At 35.0% G+C, this 22665-nt stretch overlaps 1 protein-coding gene across 3 annotated transcripts in view; it reads left to right on the top strand.

The window, feature by feature from the left end:
- Positions 1-22665, top strand: part of LOC106057725 (acetylcholinesterase-like) — a 127115-nt gene that overhangs the window by 62577 nt on the left and 41873 nt on the right. Inside the window, exon 1 of one of the 3 annotated variants that reach the window (XM_056012740.1) lies at positions 5755-6075. The exons of the other annotated variants lie outside the window; for them this stretch is intronic. The gene's annotated coding sequence lies outside the window, so the exon portion shown is untranslated. Of the gene's footprint in view, positions 1-5754; positions 6076-22665 lie in introns of those variants that run through there. 3 annotated transcript variants of the gene reach the window in all.

The following is a 22665-nucleotide window of genomic DNA, read 5'->3' as shown; positions in this document are numbered from 1 at the left end:
GTTGAATGTCGGGACGAGCGAAGCCTGCCCTTGTGGAGCATCACCAGAGAATGCTGACCATGCCCTTCAAGGTTGCATACTAAATCAAGACACCCGAAAAAGACTCTCCAAAGACTATTCGGAGAACTGCCTGATCCGGAAATCACTGCGAGGTTCATCTCAAATATAGGATTACTGATCTGAACCCTTCAACATGTAAAATGAGAACGAAGAAGAACAGATGTATGTGTACCCAAATTGTGTGAACAGCAGCAAAGTTTTTTTAAGTGTGGAAATACAGCTTCTGGCACCCATAAGACTCCCGTGGTAGTACTGACTGGAGCTTCTCTTTGCTTGGAGTTATGTCCTCTGGAGCGAATCAGCTTCTGCGATAAATGTTGAGCTGATGGTATTGAAAACTGGTTCTTGACGTCTAAAATTTGCTTTTATAAATTGCACAATAAAGGAATCTTAATAAGTGTTGTACTTTTAATTATTTCATTAAAAATTGTTTCACCTTTCAGCAAAGGAAAATGACAAAAACTATTTTCTTTTGCTTGCCTGTAGAAATGGGAAAGCCTGTTTGAAAAGATTTAACATGCATTTATATTTCATATGTAAACAACCAATCGCAGCAGCATTATTTAAAAACATGAAATCTGTCTTCCACTCTTCATTACAAATATTGGTAACAAAGTCACAGTCTTTGTCCTTCAAGTAACATAACAATTTTATCCTTGAGATTTTATATCTCCTTTGCCTTCCCCTTGCTACGCTAGCGGATACATTGGATTATTTTGTTCATAAATCGGAACTCCCTGTCGTTAACACCCCCCTAGCTCTAATAAGTTTAATTGATGTGAAATTAGGGTCCAGATTATATCGAAATTTTATTTCAGCTTTGTGCATACTTTCCTGTTTAGAGTTTATGGTTGGGATATTCTTTATTTAAAAATTTTTTTTTTCTCAGTCAAAGATTGAGCTCCATCAGTCGTTACACTTGCCATCTTGTTCCAAGCCTACCCAACACTCAGACATTGTGTCTTGAATCGAGGGTATTGATGTATAGCCAATAAGCATAATCTTCGTTTACTTAAAACTTTCATAATGAGACAGTTTCAATAATTTATATAGATAATATATTTAATATTTGCATTTTTATATGTATATACTGTGGGCACACCTGGTTTCTATAGGTGTCGGCGGGCCGCATAAAACACTTAGGCGGGCCGCATGTGGCCCGCGGGCCGTAATTTGCCCACCCCTGCTCTATAGTATACTCTATACGGCATTCGAAAAAAACATTAGTTGGTCTTGCCATTGCAAGTCCATGATGAAACTAAGACGTTTTTGGTGAAAGCGTTCATGAAGTCTTAGTATACATATATATTATATCTAATATATATTTCATGTTATAAACAATTCATCTAACATACCTTATATGCTTTATACCAGTGATGCTCAAAATACGGCCCGCGGGCCAGATCCGGCCCACGACGTGGTTCCATCCGGCCCGACAAAATTTTGGCACAAAGTAAAGAAAATGCCCCGTTTAAAAAAAATCAAATGTCAAATGTATCTTTAACTATGTTAGGGCCCTCAATTTTTCTTTAATTTTTTGTACCATGACCTTTAATATTTGTACGCTCGTTAAATTGGACTCTGAATGTAGAATCTACCAGAAAAAGTGAGCGAATCTTTACTTTTGTGGAACATGATAGAAAGCCAACATATTTGATTTGTAAAGAAAGACTGTTTTGAAAAGAAAAACATGTAAACGGCATAATAAAACGAATACAGTCTTGATTTAAACCGCGAACAAAAGATAGTTTAACTATGCATACAGATTGGAGGATTAAAATTCAAGCCAATTTCAATTTTTTTTTACCTTTTCGTTTTTTCGTTCATGTTGGCCCGCGACGCGAGTGTCGGAAATTAAAATGGCCCGCAGGTCGAATTAGGTTGGGCATCACTGCTTTATACATTTCATTATATATTTATTACATCAAACATACATTAAATCTAATACACATTCCTTCAAAGGCGCTTTTCATGTAACATGCAACTCACCTAATATACACTCCATCTCATATACTTTCAACAGATGTTTAGGGGTACTCCTATTTTGGTTTAATTATGCAACTGTTATTAAGGTTTCTCCCTCGTCGGAGAACGGCTGGCTGCATTAGATGAGGAAAAATATGCACTTCGCAACTGAGTTTGCGTAGTCACGTGAAACTGAATCTAATTAAATTTTGAACTATCGAAACTCTTCAAATATTATTATTTAGATTCCTGGGCAACAGGCGTTTAATTGATTTAATTAAATGTTCCTTTTGATTTGTCAATAAAACAAAAATAAACAGCCTTTATTGTTACAATGTTATTTTTAATGTACCGTTAGTGTTTATTTAATTTCACACACATATACAAAATAATATAAAAAAATAACTAAATAAAATATCAGAATAAAATAATTAAACTCATTTTCTCCATCCCGGTAATACACTTTCGGGGCAGGTGTTGATATTGATCCTCACCGAATGGGCAACTCATATCTTTACGTTCACCTATCGCCTTGACTAGAATCTTTTTCAAGTCTTTGATGTTATATTGTAATGACTTTCTCTGTCTGCCACTTTTTTTTGCCTGATACTGTTCCCTGCAAGAGAGTCTTTACGAGCTCTGCGTTTGAGTTTTCTAAGTGTGGTCGGAAAATCTTCGTGAAGCCAGTTATCATTGTGATCCTGTTTCGAATTTTATCGTTTGCAATGTGGTCTTTGCAGATGATACTTAGGATTCTTCTAGAGCATCTCTATTCCTTGGCAAGGATCCTCTTCTCTAATTCAGCAGTTAGTGTCGGAACTTCGCGAGCCTACAAGAATGTCGCCTTGCCACGACTAATGTGTATCAATCAGACATTAATGCTGAGGACTACGCCTTGAATGTCCAGTCTGTCTTTGAGTTGTAAAATATATAGAAAGACTCAATATTTTAAGCAATTTTCGATACCAACAATTAATTGTAAGCAAGCATATCGTAAAGAATATGAAAACATATCGAAGTAATAAACTAAGCAGTGAAATAGAGAGAATATCGAGAGATCGATACCCCTCGAGATATCGAACTTAAAATATTTTTTTTTAGACATCTATTGAGAGTTCAATGCCTTTTAGGTGATTATGATTTTTACATTAAATGGAAAACTGTTTTTAACAATGTTTAACAAAAGTTTAACATTGTGTTAAACATTCTTAATTTAAGTGAAACATTGTTTCATTATATTCTTGCTCAATATTTTTTTGGAAGGTTAAACTGGCTAGACCAATGTCTGAACTATGCAGTGTTTTCCAGATCTGGCCGATCTTCTATGGGGGTGTATTGAGGTCCAGAATCTTGTTCAGACCTCTTGAGGAAGAAATGCATCTTTGAAGTAGAAACAGTGTGTTTAACATTAAGTTTAGTTCAACGTTTATTTACGTTTGACATTGACTTGAAGACACATCGTGTTTAAGATACAGTTTAACATTGTACTTTCGCGGTGTGTTCAACATTTAGTTTTTCATTTTGTTAAACAATTTGCTTAAAATATAAAATTGTATCTTTCTAGTTCACAAACATAATTTTTGTTAAATACATAAGGAAAAAAAAAATCTGTCCTATCAGCTGCGAAGTACAAAGAACAATATTATCATCAATGGATTAAACAGTTTAAAAGATATATTCTTTGTTCTGTCCTTCAGGACAATAAACAACACATCCATCAAAATGTTTCGCTATCGAGATTTTTCAAATCTCTTAATGAAGATTTTTTTTTTAAATTGAGCATGGGTGGGAAGGGGGCTGATAGGAGGAATATTGATGAGAAGGTGTCAACAAGCATTGATTGATCTTCATCAAGATGTGATCATTACAGCAGGCTATTCAATGCATGTAAGAGTGTGTGTCTATGGTGAGTGAGGGAGAGAGAGAGAGAGAGAGAGAGAGAGAGAGAGAGATTCCTGAAGATAGCGGCACAGAGTGCAATACAGTACATTATGTATTGAAAGTTTAATTGAAGAATTTAATAATAAAAATAAAATTGACAAGGAATCTTGGACAAATGGGAAGTGGGAAACCAGCGGTTGACAGATTGGCGTTCGAGAAGGACTTGAAGACTTGTTGAATGAATTACTGAGATTATCGTGAAGTAGTTTTGAAGGGTTTTTGCTTGGTTTGAAGCAAAATAAGAGATAATAACATAAAAATACATGCTGAAATGTGTCGGGTGTCCATAAATAAATGTGTTTTTAAATGTAGTCTTTCTGTGTATTTAACTCATACGGTGTTTTCAAATGTAGTCTGTCTGTGTATTTAACTCATACGGTGTTTTCAAATGTAGTCTCTCTGTATATTTAACTCATACGGTGCTTTCACTAGCAGACGTTAGAGGTCAGGAACAATTCTGTATTTATTTATAATCTTTAGAATGTAGTCTTGCTATTAACAAACTATATACACTTCTTTATTTGCGGCAAAAACATTGTTTTCTTTACTCTCTGTACTTATGATATAAATATTAGACTTTTAAAACTTTTTCTTTTGTTGAAATAAATATTCTTCTCTTTATTCTCTTTATTTACTACTTAAAAATGGCACTATTTGTTTTCTTTATTTACGACGTAGACCTTACATTTGGTACTCATCACCCGCGACATTGACGCAATACTCTTTAATAACTTGATTTACGACATTAAAGATGTACTATATTTTATTCTTAATGAATAACAATACATTTACACTCTCTATATATTTTATTAATGTTATTGACGTTACACTTATTGATAGCCTTTCTTTACGACATAGAATTGTGTACTCATCTATAGCCTTTCTTTACGACATAGAATTGTGTACTCATCTATAGCCTTTCTTTATGACATAGAATTGTGTACTCATTTATAGCCTTTCTTTACGACATAGAAATGTGTACTCATTTATAGCCTTTCTTTACGACATAGAAATGTGTACTCATTTATAGCCTTTCTTTGTACACATATTAACAAAAATTATATTTGGACTTTTGTTGTTGATGGAGAAGAACTAGCCTGGTGATTTGCTGTTATTCTACTACTGGGATCAAGAGTGAGAGAAAGAACAAGTGAGAGTGTCTACAAAATTTACTTTTTATTCTTCTGTCCCGAAGTTAGTAATTTTACTGATTGTGTTACTCTAATCAAATATTCGTTTTCTTAACATCTCCCGACTCTATTTTGCGTCTGGTACAGTTTAAATGTTTTCTTGATTTGGGTGGTCCCAAAACAGATGATTGACCAAGTTTAAATTTTTAAAATGTCTAATTTGATATTTGCAGGATAAGTTATTTAACTTTTGCAAAGCTCATTTTCATTCATAATAAAACACAACGCGAATGTTCTAATAGTTTGTTCCCTAACAATATTTTAAATGAACTAACGTAGAAAACACAAATGCATTTTTTAAATTTCAAATATTTATGCTGTGCCTGACAACCCCGGCCTGTCTCAGTGTGAGCGGTTACATGCTGGCAAGCGTGTTTATAAAGTATGGTCAACAAACATCATTCCAGAGTCTAACCTGACGTCTACGCCTCGCAGGGACACGAATAAAGCCGGCACTGTTTTCAAATCTCACACCCTTCAGTCGTTTTATTTCTCTCCTCTACCTACAACTTCGTGTTTACTCCTTCTCTCTTTCTGGAGAATATTTCTTGATCAAACGGCAGCATACTTGGTCTGTATACCCGCGGGTGTCCGGACATTGTCAGGGCGTGAAGCAGCTCCACTCAACACCCCCCCCCCACGTGCATGTTACTCATAATCCTCTCCGCGCCTCAGAGAGAAGAAAAACACAAAATATGAAATGACGTGGGGCGACAATGGTTTGAACTTTGACCTTGTTACACAATCCGGGCTTTTTGTTACATTATTCTGACTTGTGTGGTTTTCACCTACTGAAGATTTTGGAAGTGTAATTTGAAACTTGTACAAGTCACGTGTTGTTAAATATCAAAGGCCATGTCCTGTACATCTAAGTTTAGCTTGTCGTTAAACCAAACATTTTGTCAGCCTCTTGCTCAGGGTAAGTAGAACTTTGAAAACATAGGCTTCTTAAAGACCAACTGAAGAGGTTTTTATCGAAATTGAGATAACTATTGATTATGATAGTAGATGGTATCAAATATAGATCCTAAAAATTTGAGTTAAAAGAAATACATATTTATACTAGAAAAAGTCATTTGAAAGTGTAAAAAAATTAACGAGATTTGAAATGGCTCTGTCATGGCCGAAAGCGGAAGTGACGTTATAGTATGGAAATCACGGAAAAATGTCGAGCTCAAGACACTAGATCTAGCTAGAGGCCTGGAGGATTCTAGATCTTGTTTTTTGTTATTAAGACCAACTTAACGTAGACAATTTAATCTTATTACTAGATTGTAACTAGATATGGATTTAGATATCTAATAATAGATTTTTAGCTAGATATATTTTTTTTACTAGTCTTAGTTTAGAATATTTAGATGTAGATCTAGACAATCTAGATCTAAATTATTCTAAATCTAGTCGTAGATCTAAATCTAATTTAGTATAAATAAATTAAATAAATTACTATAAAAATAAATACAAAAAACAATAATATAGGAATATAAAAATATAGTCTTATGACTTATATAGTGACTAGCCTAGGCTATAGAGCTAGGTCACTTCACTAGTGGTCTGTAATATTAATATATATAAATTCTATGTCCTGGGGAAGGTTCTGTCTAAATCTTTAGTTGGTCTATAAAAAAAAGTATTAAAAGTCTATTCTTGTTTTGTAGTAGGGCCTACTACAAGATTTAGAAGACTATTATCACTTATAGTCACTATAGTGTCTATAGTAACAATAGTTTTTAGAAAGCATATAATTTTTACATATCATTTAAGGAAGGTATAGATCTAGATTTATAAATTAATAAAATCTAGACTTACTAAACTCTTTCATCATTAGACTCCAAGAATTATAAGAATTAAGATAGATCTACTATAGACCTTTATAGTATATAATCTAGTTATATTCTAGTAAAGTAGCACTAGATTCCTCTAGGCTGATATTAATGTTCATATTATTTATTATTATTATAGCTTTTATATAGCGCTACTTTCATGCTTATAACATGCTCAGAGCGCTTTGGTCCAATCTCATTTGTGGACCGGGGGGGGGGGGGGGGGGGGGGGTAATCTAGGAGTTGCTTTTCCGTGCTGCCTTTAGGCACTCAGTAAACGCAACTCCGCCCGAGTCCGGTGTCGAACCTCGAGCCCCCTTCTAGGTAGCCAAGTTCAAGCGCACTTAGCCTCTCGACCACGCTTCCCACCAATATTCATTTAATATTACTTAATTTTTCATTTATGTATCTATTATGTATCTATTACTAAATATATATATAAATATATTTTATTTTATTTTATTGTAGAAACCTGAGATGAACTCCTATTGAAAAATCAGAGCAGGAAGGACTAGTCCTCCCGTAGTGCTCTGGCAAGAAACTTAGCCGTCCGGCGTAGTGCCTCATAGCTACCATACAAGTCGAGTGACTGCACAGGCAAGTCCCCCCTTAGCTCGCGGAGCTGGGGACACTCGTACAAGACATGCGACACTGTTTCGACGCTCTCTCCACAGTGACGGCATCAGGAGTCAAAGTTAGTGCGGAACCGGGCAAAGTATGCCCCAATAGGACAATGTTCCGTCCTGCACTGCGCAACTATTGACTGCTCTGACCTCCTCAGTCGCCATTGTAGAAACCTGACATTGACTAAAAGATGATCTGACGCATCCAACAGTGGATGGCTGCCTGATTGTGTGTTATGCCAGCTGGACTGTTATTTTATAAGACTGTTGAGCATCTTTTACTTATGAATCTAAAAGCTGATGCTATGACACTCAATGGCTTAGAAGAAATCCTGTCAGTTTTATATGGTTATGACAATAATCTTTAATAAATAAGTCTTATACAAGGACAATAAAGATTATTATTATTATTATCATATTTTCAGTTGGTTTGTTTTAAGCTAACATTGTCTTAAATTTTTAGAATTAACAAATTTGTTACATTTTCTTTATAAATACTCAAAAGTGAAAAAATATTCTTTTGGATAAATTTCAACTTTGTGGGACATGCCCTTTATATTTAATGCAAACATAAAGTTATAAGGCATTATCTTTGATTCCAAAGATTAAGGATGAATGCAGCATTTCTCTTGATCACACAAACCCAGTTGCAACTTGTATATTTTGTCATATCTAATTCATTATACAGACAAACCAGTGGTTTCTATGGCATATAGGAAAACAGATTGCATTTGAAAGAAACAGCTGAAAAGCTCTGACGAGCTTGCTAAAGACAGACGCAGACGACGAAAAAAAATTAAATTATTATAAATGCGGAATGCATAGTTTGTTTATATTTATAAATTAGTTAATGAAATGTAAATATTTCCAGTAAGACACTGTTTACAAAGATATTTTAAAGAAAATTTAGCACCCAAAAGTTATTTAGCCAGATAAATAATTTAATATTAGAACTTGAAATATTTAATAGCTTGAACCTAACTGATCAAATATATTACCTCAGCTGTTTCTGCTCTTATTATCTTATTTAAATTAAAGTATTCTGATAATATTCTAATAGTCATAATGTTTTTTGTTTGGACAATAAAGATTATTATTATTATTACTTTGAAAATATGTTAATATAAGAAAAAGTAAAAGTGAACTATTAGTTAGCAATTCTGCTTTATAACAGAATTAGGAAAAACAAATTGAGCTCTTCATTGCTATCAGCTTTTCATTGAGCTAACTGCTTCCAATATGGGGATTACTCTTAAATTTTTAAATCATATAAGTTAAGGAAGCTGAATTTGTACTTAGTGTGTAAGTAACTATCAAGCTTTGACTTGTTTCTCCCCACCCCATCTCTACACACAATTACACATTATCATTCCAAGGGCATTTGAATAAGTGAATTCCATTAGTCAAGGAGCTGTTTCTGCAACCATAGTTTCTAGCATATAGATCTACTTTGTCACATGTAAATTATGAGTGAGTCTGGTGTGAATGTACACTTTGGTTTCTTATAGTTATAATGTTTTTTATTTGGTGTAATGCACAAATTGTAAGACAAATTTCCTTACGGATAATAAAGATTATTATTATTATTATTTTACTATCATCGTTATCAGAACGAAAAATACCGGTAATTGAAAGAATTGGTGATAAAAAAAAATTGCAGGTGTACTGCACGATATAGTGGACAGAAACACTGTGTTGTGGTCAAATACTGGGTACGCATGAATGGATCTAAGTTAAACCGGCTTGCTAATTGTGATTAGCTTACACTCATAGTCATACAAAACCACACGTGGACTTTAACAAGAGATATAGTAGACTGATCAACGTTGTACGGTGGACTAAAACTCGATACTAGTACGCTTGATTGGATCTAGGCTAATCCGGCGAACATTAATTCGCTTACCTCTAAATTTAGTAGCGTGACCTAGTTTCCATACTATGACGTCACGGACCAGTGTAGTGAGGGAGAAAGACATCTCGAATGGCTACGAGACTAAGACTTTTTAGTGTCCCTAAAACCCACATTAAAACGCTAATATCTCATTAACGGCTGAAAAGTTATAGAAAATATTTTGCATACACGTTTTTTTAAGCATTATATTACAGAAAACAAGTATTAAAACGGTTTCTGTGATTGACCCCAAAACCTCTTCAGTTGGTCTTTAACGTTCCTTCTCTTTCTAGCTACCTCTTTCTCTCTCTACCTCTTTCTCTCTCTACCTCTTTCTCTCTCTACCTCTTTCTCTCTGCCTCTTTCTCTCTTTCTCTTTCTCTCTCTACCTCTTTCTCTCTGCCTCTTTCTCTCTACCTCTTTCTCTCTCTACCTCTTTCTCTCTGCCTCTTTCTCTCTACCTCTTTCTCTCTCTATCTCTTTCCCTCTACCTCTTTCTCTCTACCTCTTTCTCTCTACCTCTTTCTCTCTACCTCTTTCTCTCTCTATCTCTTTCCCTCTACCTCTTTCTCTCTACCTCTTTCTCTCTCTACCTCTTTCTCTTTTTCACGCTCTTTCACTTTCTCCCTTAATTTCAATCTGCACTGTCTCTTTCACTTAATTTCTCTTTTAGACAAATCTTTCTCTCTCGATCTCTCTTTCTCTCACTCTCTCTCTCAGTTTTCCTTTTCTATTTCTTTTTCTATTTAATGACAACCTCACTTTCTCTGACTCTATTTCTCCATCTTTCGCTTTCTCGTTAACTGTATCTCTCTATCTCTCTATTTCTTGTTCTTTTTATCTTTCATACTATCTCTCTCTTTTTCTCTCTCTCTCTTAATATCTTTTTTATATTTTAAAATATTTCAACATTTCGCCTCTAAATGACACTCGCCTGTCTGTCGATCCACAGACAATGTCCTTTACAATTAATTCACAGACGATCTTGTTTTTTTTTATTGGAATAACGCGACCTACTTATGTGTAACACCATAGCACTAACAAAGTCTCCATTGGTAACGAACATTCACATAAGATGTTCTATTTTCGTTCAGACAGACATCAATAAAACAATGTGATGTAACACATTTTAACAAATCAAATTTTAGTTGGATCCTCACATGTTGATACAATGTCTTTGATCCATTGGTCAGAGGCTAGACATTATACATCAGTACTCAACGTGTTTTCATTGGCTGCTCAAATTGTGAATATCATTATCCCCCCCCCCCACGTGCATCCTGTTTCTAAGCTACGCCCACATGTGTTACAAACTTTTACGTCATTTCCTGGAAACACACACACACACACATTCTTTCGCAACAGATCATAGCCCACATTATTATTATTATTAATATTATTATGTTAAAAACAAACTACTATTCATTCTGTGCCACTGACAAACACAATTCATTGTAATCCCATTAACAGTGTCCAATGAAACATGTTCTGGTGATGTGACAGGTCTGCATTATGTAAATGTCTCAACATTTTGTTTACTAATCTGATCTAAGTCTCCTCCACTACCTTTGACCGAAATACAGTCATAGAATGTGCATATTTTATCCTCTTTCAAATAATTTTTTTTTTAATGATCTATAATCTTAATCCTAAACCTAACCATAACTATATAGTGTATGTGTTCTAGACTTTTCTGCAGTGTAGTAACAGCCTCCCTGTTTGTGTCAATAATCCATTTTTTTATTGTGTAAAATTTGCAAATTGCTAATATTTTCCAGCAGTTGTTGGGTGGTATGATCTATTTTACATCTGCATATACTCCATTTCTTCGAAATTAATTACCAGTCAAAAACAGGCAGAGGCTGAATAGAAAAAAAAACCTTAACATGATAATTAATTAGTCTTAATTAAACATACATTCAGTTTGTCATTACAAAAAAAGACAGAAACCATTGATTGATTGAATAAGTTTGTTATTAATGTGGATATTGCGTTTATTAATTTTTTTCTTCATTAGCTCTTTATAATATTGTTTTGTTAATATTGATGTTAATATAAATTGTCTTATTGTTGTTATGTTGATTATGATGGTGTCTTTATTGTTACTAGGCTTTTTTAGTATTTTGTTGTACTTCTTGTTATAGATGCTAATATTGTTGTTGTTATATTTGTTGATATTGATGCTAATGTTTGATTGTGTTTTACAGTTTTAAAAACAAGATACTTATAAAAAGCAAACACCAAATCAAAGCTTTTTTTTTCAGTTCTATAGGCTTTCGTTTTTCTGATTGCCAAAGTTTATAAACCCCATTTGTAACCGAACTGTAAACAAAATCAATGCACAAACGGGGGACAATATTATTTTTAAAAAGCTAGGGAAACAAATCTCGAATATGTTTTTATTTATTTTTAGATGTTCTTGGCAGCCACGTTATTCATGTTTCTAAATTTTAAAATCAAACTTTTGTTGTTTTATAAAAGATTTTAAATTAATATTTGAGTTCATTATATTTGGGGTTTTAAAAATGTTTATTTGCTAGTTACATGCTAATTTTATAGGCCAATTAGTGAATCCAAACCATAATAATGTGCCACTACATAAACATACAGTGATAAACATCAACCATGGCATAGTATTTAGGAAATCATGATGGCAGTATGACTTCGATAGATTACTCTGGAGATGTCTGGGTTTCTTGTACAGATGTATATATATTAAATTACATTTCAAATGACCAAGAAACAAAGAATAGATATGTAACAGTGCTAAAGGACTAAGTCTAGACTGTTATGTACTTGAATGACGTTTAATACTGAAAAGGCCACAGTCGAGTCTCAGTCCGTAATTCGAAGGTATACCACTGACGTCCTAACACTAACTGACTAATAATAAAAGCAATAATCTAGAACCCACAATACAGTGCGTCACTAAATGTCGCCTTCAAAGTCGGTCAACTATTGTGCCTCTCTATACTAACCAAGTATCTAACAATACTATATTTTTGATAATGTACAATTTCTAATATAATTACTACCGTGAAAGAAGGAAGACAGAGTTTTGACAATAGTTAATAACATCTATTTATTGCCATCGCACCAAAACATAGCAGCAATATCTCTAGAGACATTTTTTTAAAAATAATATGAGAGAATAAAAGAAATGATATTCTTAACACCCAAACAAAGGCCCACGAGATATTACGGTGGGTTCTATCTAAGACATTGGAATGGTCTGGGTGAATAGGACCAAATAACGGAAAAAAGGTTAAAGTTCACACGGGGCAAAGGAGGAACCAGTCTGTTTGTAAGGCGGAAATTACATTGCGTTGCTTCGATCAATTGATTTTACAATGGCCTCAATTTCCTCCTCTGTCATGAGGAATGTGATGTCCGGCTGGTCACAGAGGAGGAGAAAGGGCAGAGAAAGTGGGTGGCTAAAAAAAACAACATGCATCGCTGAGACTTGGACCCTGTCCGTGATGAAATATGTTTTGTTGTGGTTAGAGTTCGACATGGTAATGTAACAAGCACAATATCAGCCATTAGAGAGTTTGCATCTATGAAGGAAAGATATAAATTTATTTTTTTAAATTTCTGAACAGTTTTATATGAAGTGTTGGAGGCGCGGTGGCCGAGTGGTAAAGCTCTTTGCTTCTGAAACGAGACATTCTGACTGGGATTTTTAATTTCGCGATTTCTCGGTGCCTCTGACTCCACCAAGCTCTAATGGGTACCTGAAATTAGTCGGGGAAAAGTAAAGGCGGTTGGTCGTTGTGCTGGCCACTTGACACCCTCGTTAACCGTAGGCCACAGAAACAGAAGGCATTTATATCATCCGCCCTGTAGATCACAAGGTCTGAAAGGGGAAATTACTTTACTTTATATGAAATTTTGATAATCTTTACCTTATCTTATCTTATAGATGATATTACGTCCTACACGTCATTCATCTAGTAATACATGTTAACCAATGACTTAAATTCTGCCAAGTCATTGGTTTTCCTGGCTGGCCCAGGCAACACACTCCATGCTCTAATAGCACTTTCTAATAATGTGAAATCATATTTCTTAATTCGCACTCTGGTACAACAGATCCATTTTCATTATGTAGTTGGCAACAGTTATCATATAATGAAACATCCTTGACATTTGTCAATTTGTGCATACTTAGTCGTTGTCCTACTGTGGTCTCGTGAAGTGCCATTATCGCCACTTACGACTGTCTTCTGCAAGCACTTTTCTTTTGTGTCTCAAGATTGTCACATGACCTTCGTGGTAGTTCTCCGGCTGTCTCTTCCACATTCAAGATGATAGTAAATGGAAACCAAGTCAGGCTGCCCCCCCCCCCCCACCAACCTTTGTGTTTACCTGTCGTGACACTAACTAATGAGAACATAGCTCGCTTTGAATAGCACTTAAGTGTTTGGGTCAGACAGAAGTAAAGAAAACGGGCGCAAGGAACTTGAAGATGATACATTTAACAAGAAAAACATTAAAAAAATACTTTTAAAAAAAAAGCTTAAAAGAAGTGTAATTGTATCAATTAGTTTGGATCAGTCATGTCATTACATTTGTAATAGTTCTAGACTAACAACAACGAATATGTGGATCTAATATTATTTTTATCAATCGTTCTGTTTAGCTCCCAGGGGCATAGCATCGTTTGGTGGCCCGGGGGGCTTGACGTCACTGGGGGCCCCTGCATTTTTTGAAATATCTAATATTTAATGTAAAAAATACTCATTTGGGGGCCCCTCTCAAGTAGGGGCCCGGGGGGATTTTCATATTCTCCCCCCTCCTCCCCCCACCATAGCTACGCCAATGTAAAGTGGGGGGCGAGGAATAAAGAAAAGGATATCTGGGTAGAGTTACTGGTTTTCAAAAAGCATGTAAAATGTATATTTTTGTTTCCTGGTACAGTTATATATTGTTTGTTTCAATTTAGAGCAGTGACCCATACAAGGGGAGCTACTTCAGCTTATTCCAGCACGTCAGTCAAGTCCCCTTCCCTTGTTTGAGATACCAAACAAAAGAATGAATGACCAAGAGTTCAACTAACTGGGTCTACAACTTAACAACGACCTGTACCTGCACCCAACATCCTTAGAAAATGGACCTTATTATTTGTTTTAAGTTTATTTTTGTATACTGTACAATGATTTTACCCATTAAAATATATGAACAGGACAGTGGCGTAGTTAGGGTGGGGGGAGAATTTGAAAATCCCCCGGTGTGGGCCCCCCAATGAGTGCTTTTACATTAAAAATTAAATATTACGCACTATGCAGGGGCCCCCAAAATATGGACAATTCCTAGCTATGCCCCTAGAACAGGAGCGGGATTTCTGTTTAGGCCCATACACTTTTTCAAAAGCGTTAATACAATTACACTTTATTAAAAAAAATACTTATATTTAAAAGCAGGCCTTGGTTTAGAGGAGAGAAATAGAGTACTTCTAAACTTAACATAATTTTCTTGATTTCTTTTTTCAAATATTTATTGTACATATTTTAGTTTAAAAAAAAAAAATTGTGAGTTTGTGAATGGTAAGGCCCTGGGTTGACTAGACGTCGTAAAATCCGGAGCTGTTACGAGCGGACACATCTTAAGCACGACAATGTTGCCTACTTTAAGATATAAAGTATTTGCGGTAAAAAAAAATAGTGTAACATTCTAGATATAAAAAGTTTCTGTCCCATCGAATTTCGGACATATTTTATACCTCTGTTGTACGGATCCCTCTCTTATGGAGGTCCAGAGGCCGCAGCCAACCCTGATTACCCTTAAATCCGGCCCAGGCTATAAATACACAGCTATTTTGGTGTTATTGTTGTATGTGTGGATAAACTATGCATGTTTAAAGGGATACGATACTTCGTATGCACTTTTTTAGCATCCTAAACTAAAAAACAACAACTCTTTGTGTCATTGCTAAGATTAAAATTGGCGCGAACACAGTTTGATAGGAACGGGAAAACCTTATGACAGTTTGGTGACGTATAGTGACGCAATAAAAGTAAAAATAGAAATTAGGTGGCGGAAAGATATGTGTTGACATGCGTAGGAATCTGAGCAAGAAGTAGGCGGGGTTATTTATTCCAGACGTTTTAGGACTTGGTTATTTTAGTGACAGCAACATAGGACAGATTATATTTGTTGTGGATTGAAGTGTTATAATTGTATATACAATTTATACATGGATCACTGAGTGTTTCTACTGCTCATTTATGCTAGCTGCTTGGTTAAAACATTAAGTTAATTAATGAATAAGGTAAGGTCTTACTTGTGGTGAAGTTGAAACCTCTTTCAGTTAGACAAATACCACAAGATGAATTTACAAGTGAATAGCGCCTTTCAGACCTTCCAATCTATTGGACAAATAAAGTAAATGCCATTTGTTTCTGTGGCACAATTAACAATGTGATGTGGCCAGAACAATGACAAATCGCCTTTTTCCCCCCAACTAATGATAGGTACACATTAGAGTTGGCTGGACACAGGGGCGGCCTAAAAAAATTGAAATTCAAAATTATAGTCCTCATCAGGTTCAGAAGCCAATCGCGTTACCACTTATCCACCACGTCCTACATTTCGACCCTGGTAGCACCAACTAATTTCTATCAAATAATTTACGAAATTCAAAAAGTTTACTCTGTATGTTTTCTCTGCTAATTTCAATTATTTTTTTTCCAAATGTAGTATTGTCTTGATGTTTTTCTTTAGGTTACCTTACCTCGACCCCATATTTCTCCATTTCCTTTTGACATAGAGTGGCATCTGTTCTAAGGAATCGCGAGCTATCGGTTAGAGAATGTAAAAATGATATCCTCAATGAATATACCGATAGACGAGTTTAACTCTTTCTCTCCGTAATTATTTTCCATGATCCGACGGAATTATTAATTCTGTTCATTATTAGTTCCCTTCCCTGTTATGATTAAACTTCTATAACTTCGTTGTCGTAAAAAGTTGTATTTGGTATAAAATTGCATGCTCTTTTTATGTGGCATAAATTAATGTTTATAAAAAGACAAAAATTAATTTAATTGGGTCAAATCAACGCTGGTATCGTCAATTAGGAGAGAAAGAGTTAATGAGTGTTAAAGTGAATATAAACATTCCTAATGAAAATATTCAAAACAAACCACGTGTTTTATTAATTCAATACATTTTTTTTCACAAAACGTATATCAAGTCACTCTGTCTGTCTGTCTGGTAAAACAATGTGTATACCCATTCTCATTTCAAGTTAAAACTTCACACAGTTATTCGTTGGCATAGACGAGACATGAATCAGTAAACAAAAAAAGTAATTAATTAGTCATTTACTTACTGGTACTTTTTTATACCAGCAAGGGAAACTAATTCTTCAATATTCCCAGATATGGCTAAAATTTGTTGGGTTTAGACCCCTTAAATAACTGTTAACGCTATCTCTCCTTCACGCATTCTCAGATCAAGTTGATACTTTAAACTATATTTTTGTACCAAACAGAATATAAAACAATAAAAAAATTACCCAATTAGTCAGTTAATTATTGCTAATTAATTATTTTGCTTGAAATCGAATAAGGGAAATAACTTGTACATTATTGATAGATATAGTTTTAAGGGCGAAGTTCTTCCCCTTTGGATAAAATTTGTTATTGTTGTTGTTTAAATATTATTTTATTTTTTCTAAAGAAAATGACTTTAAAAAACGCATACGCAAAAAAGGAAAAGCAACGTAGCTGCACTTATTGTCTCCCTGCAGTCAAACAAGAGAAGATAAGAAAGAAAAGTGTGATTCTGCAACGACAGACTTTTCTCCCTTTTTCTGACTACATTTGACTGTCTGGAAATATCAATTTATGATTGATTTATTCCTCACGCCAGTTTCATATTTTCCTTGATTGACTTTTTGGGACATATAGATCTAGATCTGTGCTTCTTTTTTATCGATGATAAGTTTGATTAACGGAGACGTTGTTTTTTTTCTTTTAATTGCAACAGTTTCTTGATAGTTCTCTGATTCCCAACAATATTTATGGCTATGGATTTTACTATTTTATTGATTGATTTAGATCTAGAAGTAAAGGTGTCGATGTATTCTTTTTTTTTTACAAAGCTTATATCAACTCTGTCTGGCTGTCTTTCTGGGTTTAATCTTTTATATTTTATTTCGCCCTCTCCCCATTCTCGTATCAAGTTGAAACTTTTCTCAATTATTAATTGTCGATGACAACACACGAATCAATCCAAAATATAATAAACCAATTAGTAATCAATTAGTCATTATTAACTAATTTCGTTCTATTTAGAAATTTTACCAAGTGTAGGGGAGATAAGCCTTGTCGAGAGAAATGGATCGTTCTCTGACAATTTTAAACTAACAATAGTCTATAAAAGTGTATAAATACTTGAATGTATAAGCATGAAAGTTGCGTTAAAACAAACTAAGAATTATTTTTAAAATTTCGCAAAAATTCCAGATAGCATTGCAAAATGATCTTTTTCGGGATTCGAACTCCCAGTTCGGGGGCCAATCACCATCCTATCAACACTGGGCTTATAATACATTTCCAAGAATCTCTTTCGCTGAACTCGGGCTGATGGCCGTAAGATGAACAATTATTTTTTTTGTTGATCTTTTTCGGGATTCGAACTCCCAGTTCGGAGGCCAATCACCATCCTATCAACACTGGGCTTATAATACATTTCCAAGAATCTCTTTCGCTGAACTCGGGCTGATGGCCGTGAGATGAATAATTATTTTTTTTGTTTTGGCTGTCCTTATAAAATGTGTTAAGACTTAGGGAATGGTCAAGTATCTCCTGGGTCAACGTTATCCAATGTAGAGAGTTTTGAAGAGTAATCAAAATTAGGACTGAGTCAATGACTCAATATTATGACTGAGTCAATGACTCAATATTATGACAGAGTCAATGACTCAATATTATGACTGAGTCAATGACTCAATATTATGACAGAGTCAGTGACTCGATTTGATTTTTTTCCAGAATGTCAACTGGAACCACACAAAAAAAGTCGACGACGGGTATCAAAGTGGCAAGGTCGTAGTTCTGTAGGCGTACCCGCGCCCCTCCCCATTTCTGTAGGCGTACCCGCGCCCCTCCCCATTTCTGTAGGCGTACCCGCGCCCCTCCCCATTTCTGTAGGCGTACCCGCGCCCCTCCCCATTTCTGTAGGCGTACCCCGCGCCCCTCCCCGACACCTCATAGAGTAATAACTTAAAAAAAAAAAAGCGTAGGTGGGATGTTAATGCTTGCGATTACCAGGGGAAATAAATCTGATGATTCTTACCGAACGATTGGACGTGACTCTGAGGAGTTAAAGCCCCTTCAATAATGCAAATATGCCAGTGGCCGGGGCGATCTCTCTCTCTTCCTTTCCTCGACTTCTTCCCGTTGAAGTTTTTTTCCCTTTCAATTGGCGAGCCCAAGTGTTGACCATCAGCTTGATTGCCTTGCTAGAGGAACAACAGGACACAGGTTGATTATATCAATCCCCGGCTTGGACGTCAAGTGTATTAGTGTCGACGTCCAGAAACGAGGACAGTCCTCTTCGAATTATGTTTCAACGGCCAGCGCTGTGAAAAGTTCAAAGGTTAAAATAAAATGCGGAAACCAACCGAATGTTTCGTAGAATTACGAAATGCAATGTTTAAGTGGAAATGTCAAAAGCTTTTACATTCAATATTTAGCATCTGCACATAGACTTAAAAACATGCTTTTTTTTCCTTAAAGCCTTAAACAATAATAATAGATTTTGGACAAAGAGTTCTCTTTTTTTTTTAAATAAAAATTAAAAGGATCTATTTTCGTTTCCAACTACTACATCTATAGAAAGGGAAGGGGGGTGTATTTGATGGTCTTTGACTTGTAGCACCAAACTGCTGATAGACAATTAAACTGCCGTAGGTGTAAATTGTTTTATCTTACAAACTTAACTTGGATAAACTTCTTTGTAAACAAAACTAAATATAACTTTTATGACAATACTAGCCGGATATGACCCTGGCCAGCGGGTTTACCCGTTTAGCCGACATATCGATATTAAATATAAAATAATGTGAAAAAGAGATTACCCAATTTATAAAGTTTGATTTTTTAATAGAGATATAATTAGTTGTTTTATTTTTAGTTTTAGGGCGCTTTGGTTGTGGGAGTAATCTCAAACAGACACTATGGTCTCCGCCATGATTAAAGGAACATTTATGCTAATTTTTATCAATATTGGTCAAACAGTTTTAATTTCTATGCGGAACCTACATACATAAATACAAACATATACCTTTCATTTTACTTTATATAATAGATAGACAAATTCAACTTAAGATGACATGAAATAGAGTGATATTTAAACAAATTTAACTCCTATTAAAACATGTCCTTACACTCTAGCTTCCTGGAGTCGCCTGGCGTATTTAACACACTTACCACAGCTCCGCTTATCTTGCGTCATTCTAGAAGAGTTACATTAAATTAATGCTTTCTCTCTCTACAACTAACAATAAATACTTCCTTTCAAAATCACCTCGGAAACACACACTCCATAACAAGAGGGCGTAGTGGTTAAGTAGAAACGCGTTTGTCTTCCAAACTGAAGGATCTCGAATTTGAATCCCGGAGACGACTGGGTATTTTAAACTTCAGGAGCTCTAAGACGTCCCTGAGTCCACCCACAACTTAATTGGGTACCTGACAGTTGATAGGGAGCGTGGCAGGTCGTTGTGCTAGTCACACTGACACGCTCGTTGACCGCCGGTCAAAGAAACCGATGAACTTTGCATCTTTTGCTGGAATTTACCCAATAGATCTCAAGGTCAAAAGGATATCTAGTACTTTATTTCTGTTCTACTTTTATTGCGTGAAAACAATTTGCAGATGTATCACACCAAACAGCACTCCGAAGTTTCCGAGACCGAGGTTTCAGGAGATTGGTTGAAGCACCCTCATCCGCCCCTTCCCTCTCTAGCCAGCCACGTATTCACCGTCATGTACTGCGTATGACGTCATCTTTCCACGAAAAGCTTCCACCGTTTATTTTTTTGTGTGACTCCTTAAAGTTGATCTAATTAAGAAGCCCCACCCCTTCCCCGGTTAAACATTCTCTGTCTCCGCTGTCCTTACACCCTTATCTCCTAATATTAGTGACATAAGGTTTGGTAGCTCGACATAGGACTCGGTGAATGGGGGCTCGTGTTTCTTCTAGTCATTCAGTTCTTGTCTTCGCTTTTCCTTAATCCTGTTCAAGCGCCCCCAACCTCTTTTTTTCCCTAAAAGCATACGCCTTCGGGGGATGAGCAGAACGTGAGGTGAATGCAGTATTAAGATGGCTGCTTGCAGACGAAACTCTCGTGGGACTCTGGAATCCACTATTAACTCTTTATGTTTCCAATGTGTGACTATTGAACCCAAAACATTTGAAACATCAGCTAGTTATGTACATTTCGCTCCTAATAATATGTAGTCCAGCTTTAAAAAGTTAGAATAAAAAACTAAAATCAAAATCAGGCTTGTATCAACTCACTCTGTCTGTCTGTCTGTCTGTCTGCTAAAAAATTTGCAAATGTTATTTCTCCGACACCCAATCTCGGATCAAGCTGAAATTTAGCACAATTATTTCTTTTACATGACAACACAAGAATAATTTTAAAAAATAACCAATTATTCAATTAACTATTGGTAATTAGTTATTTTGTTTGGTATCTCGAACAAGGGAAAGAAATTATACTTGACTGGAGTGGGAGTTAAAGCTGAATTAGTCGCCACTTTAATGTAAGTTTGTAACAAACAATTATTAACTATACTAAGTTACGTTGAATTAGAACAACCTTCTAAAAAAACGAACACCTCTAGTCTGAGAATTCTGGTATTTTCATTTCTAATTTTTAATAGCAATATTTAATTACTTTATCAATAATCAAACAGATTATTTTCTGAAATTTTAATTCAATGTACTTTCACGAGCACGAGCTAGTGTCCGAAATTTCCTCTCGATAAAATAATGAAAAGTCAAAATAAACTATTCAAATTGTTTTTGACTATGACAGAAGAGTAAGCTAAAGGTAGGGACTGAATAGCAAGCTTTGTACTTCATTGTACTCCCACAAATACGCACCGACACCCAACGTTCAAACACATGCACACAGACACTCAGCCCAGTTAACGCACATTCTCAGGAAATCTCGTTCAGACGAGTGTTTGAGAGTTTGTATGTTTGTCTTCCTTGTTACGTTTGTGTTTTGTGTCGAAGAGAAGTAGTCATTAACATTCACACCTTTACGTTAGAAAATTTAATTACTTTAACAAACTTCCGTGACGAGTATCTGGGACAGGAAATATTCAAAGTGTTCCCTACCATATTTTTTCTCTTTTGAAGAGCGAGGGTAATAACTTTTTTAATGAGTAACCTATATATCCACAAAAGAGCCCACAGAATTTCAATTTCATATTATTTCGTTTATAAAAAAAATATATCTAAAATCAATTTTATATTTCTCTTCTATAACTCCCTCTTTAGCTATCTTTCTATCTATCTATATTTCTCCGCAATTATTTTTTTTCTTTTTACAGTAACTCTCAACATCTAGCGCCACCTCTTTGTGTTACCTTTGCCTATTTTATTTACCTCTTTCATCTCTTCCTCACCCTTTTGTCCTCAGTCTTTCTATCTAAGTGCCCACCTATCTACCTTTTGATGTTTATTATTCTGGAAAAAATGATAAATTTCTTTTACAAAGCTTATAAGAATTCACTGTCTTTCGTTCTGTCTGTCTGTCTGGTAAAACGTTTTACACGCTATTTTCTCCAAAACACATTCTCGTATCGAGTTGAAACTTTAAACATTTATTTATTGTGCCTTACAAGACATGAACTAATTTAAAAAATAAAACACTCATTCAATTAACTATTGGTCAATAATTATTTTGATCGATATAAGAAAAGTAAATAAATTCTACGTTCTTGAATGGTATAGTCGTAAGTGTGGAGTTCTCTCCTTAGAAAAACTTTGTTTTTAAAGAATTAAAAAAAAAATATTTTATAGTTTTTAGATTTTGATAACGGCTAACTTCTGTAAGAGTCCTACGTTTAGTAGTTTAACTGTTCATATAAACAAGAGTCTGGAAGTTGTCATTCAAGTCATATTGTGTCATCGCAATGTTATAG

The sequence above is a fragment of the Biomphalaria glabrata genome, chromosome 15, assembly GCF_947242115.1.
Source record: "Biomphalaria glabrata chromosome 15, xgBioGlab47.1, whole genome shotgun sequence".
Classification (NCBI taxonomy): Eukaryota; Metazoa; Mollusca; class Gastropoda; family Planorbidae; genus Biomphalaria; species Biomphalaria glabrata.
Note: the sequence above shows the minus strand (reverse complement) of the source record. Positions and strands in the feature narration are given on the sequence as shown.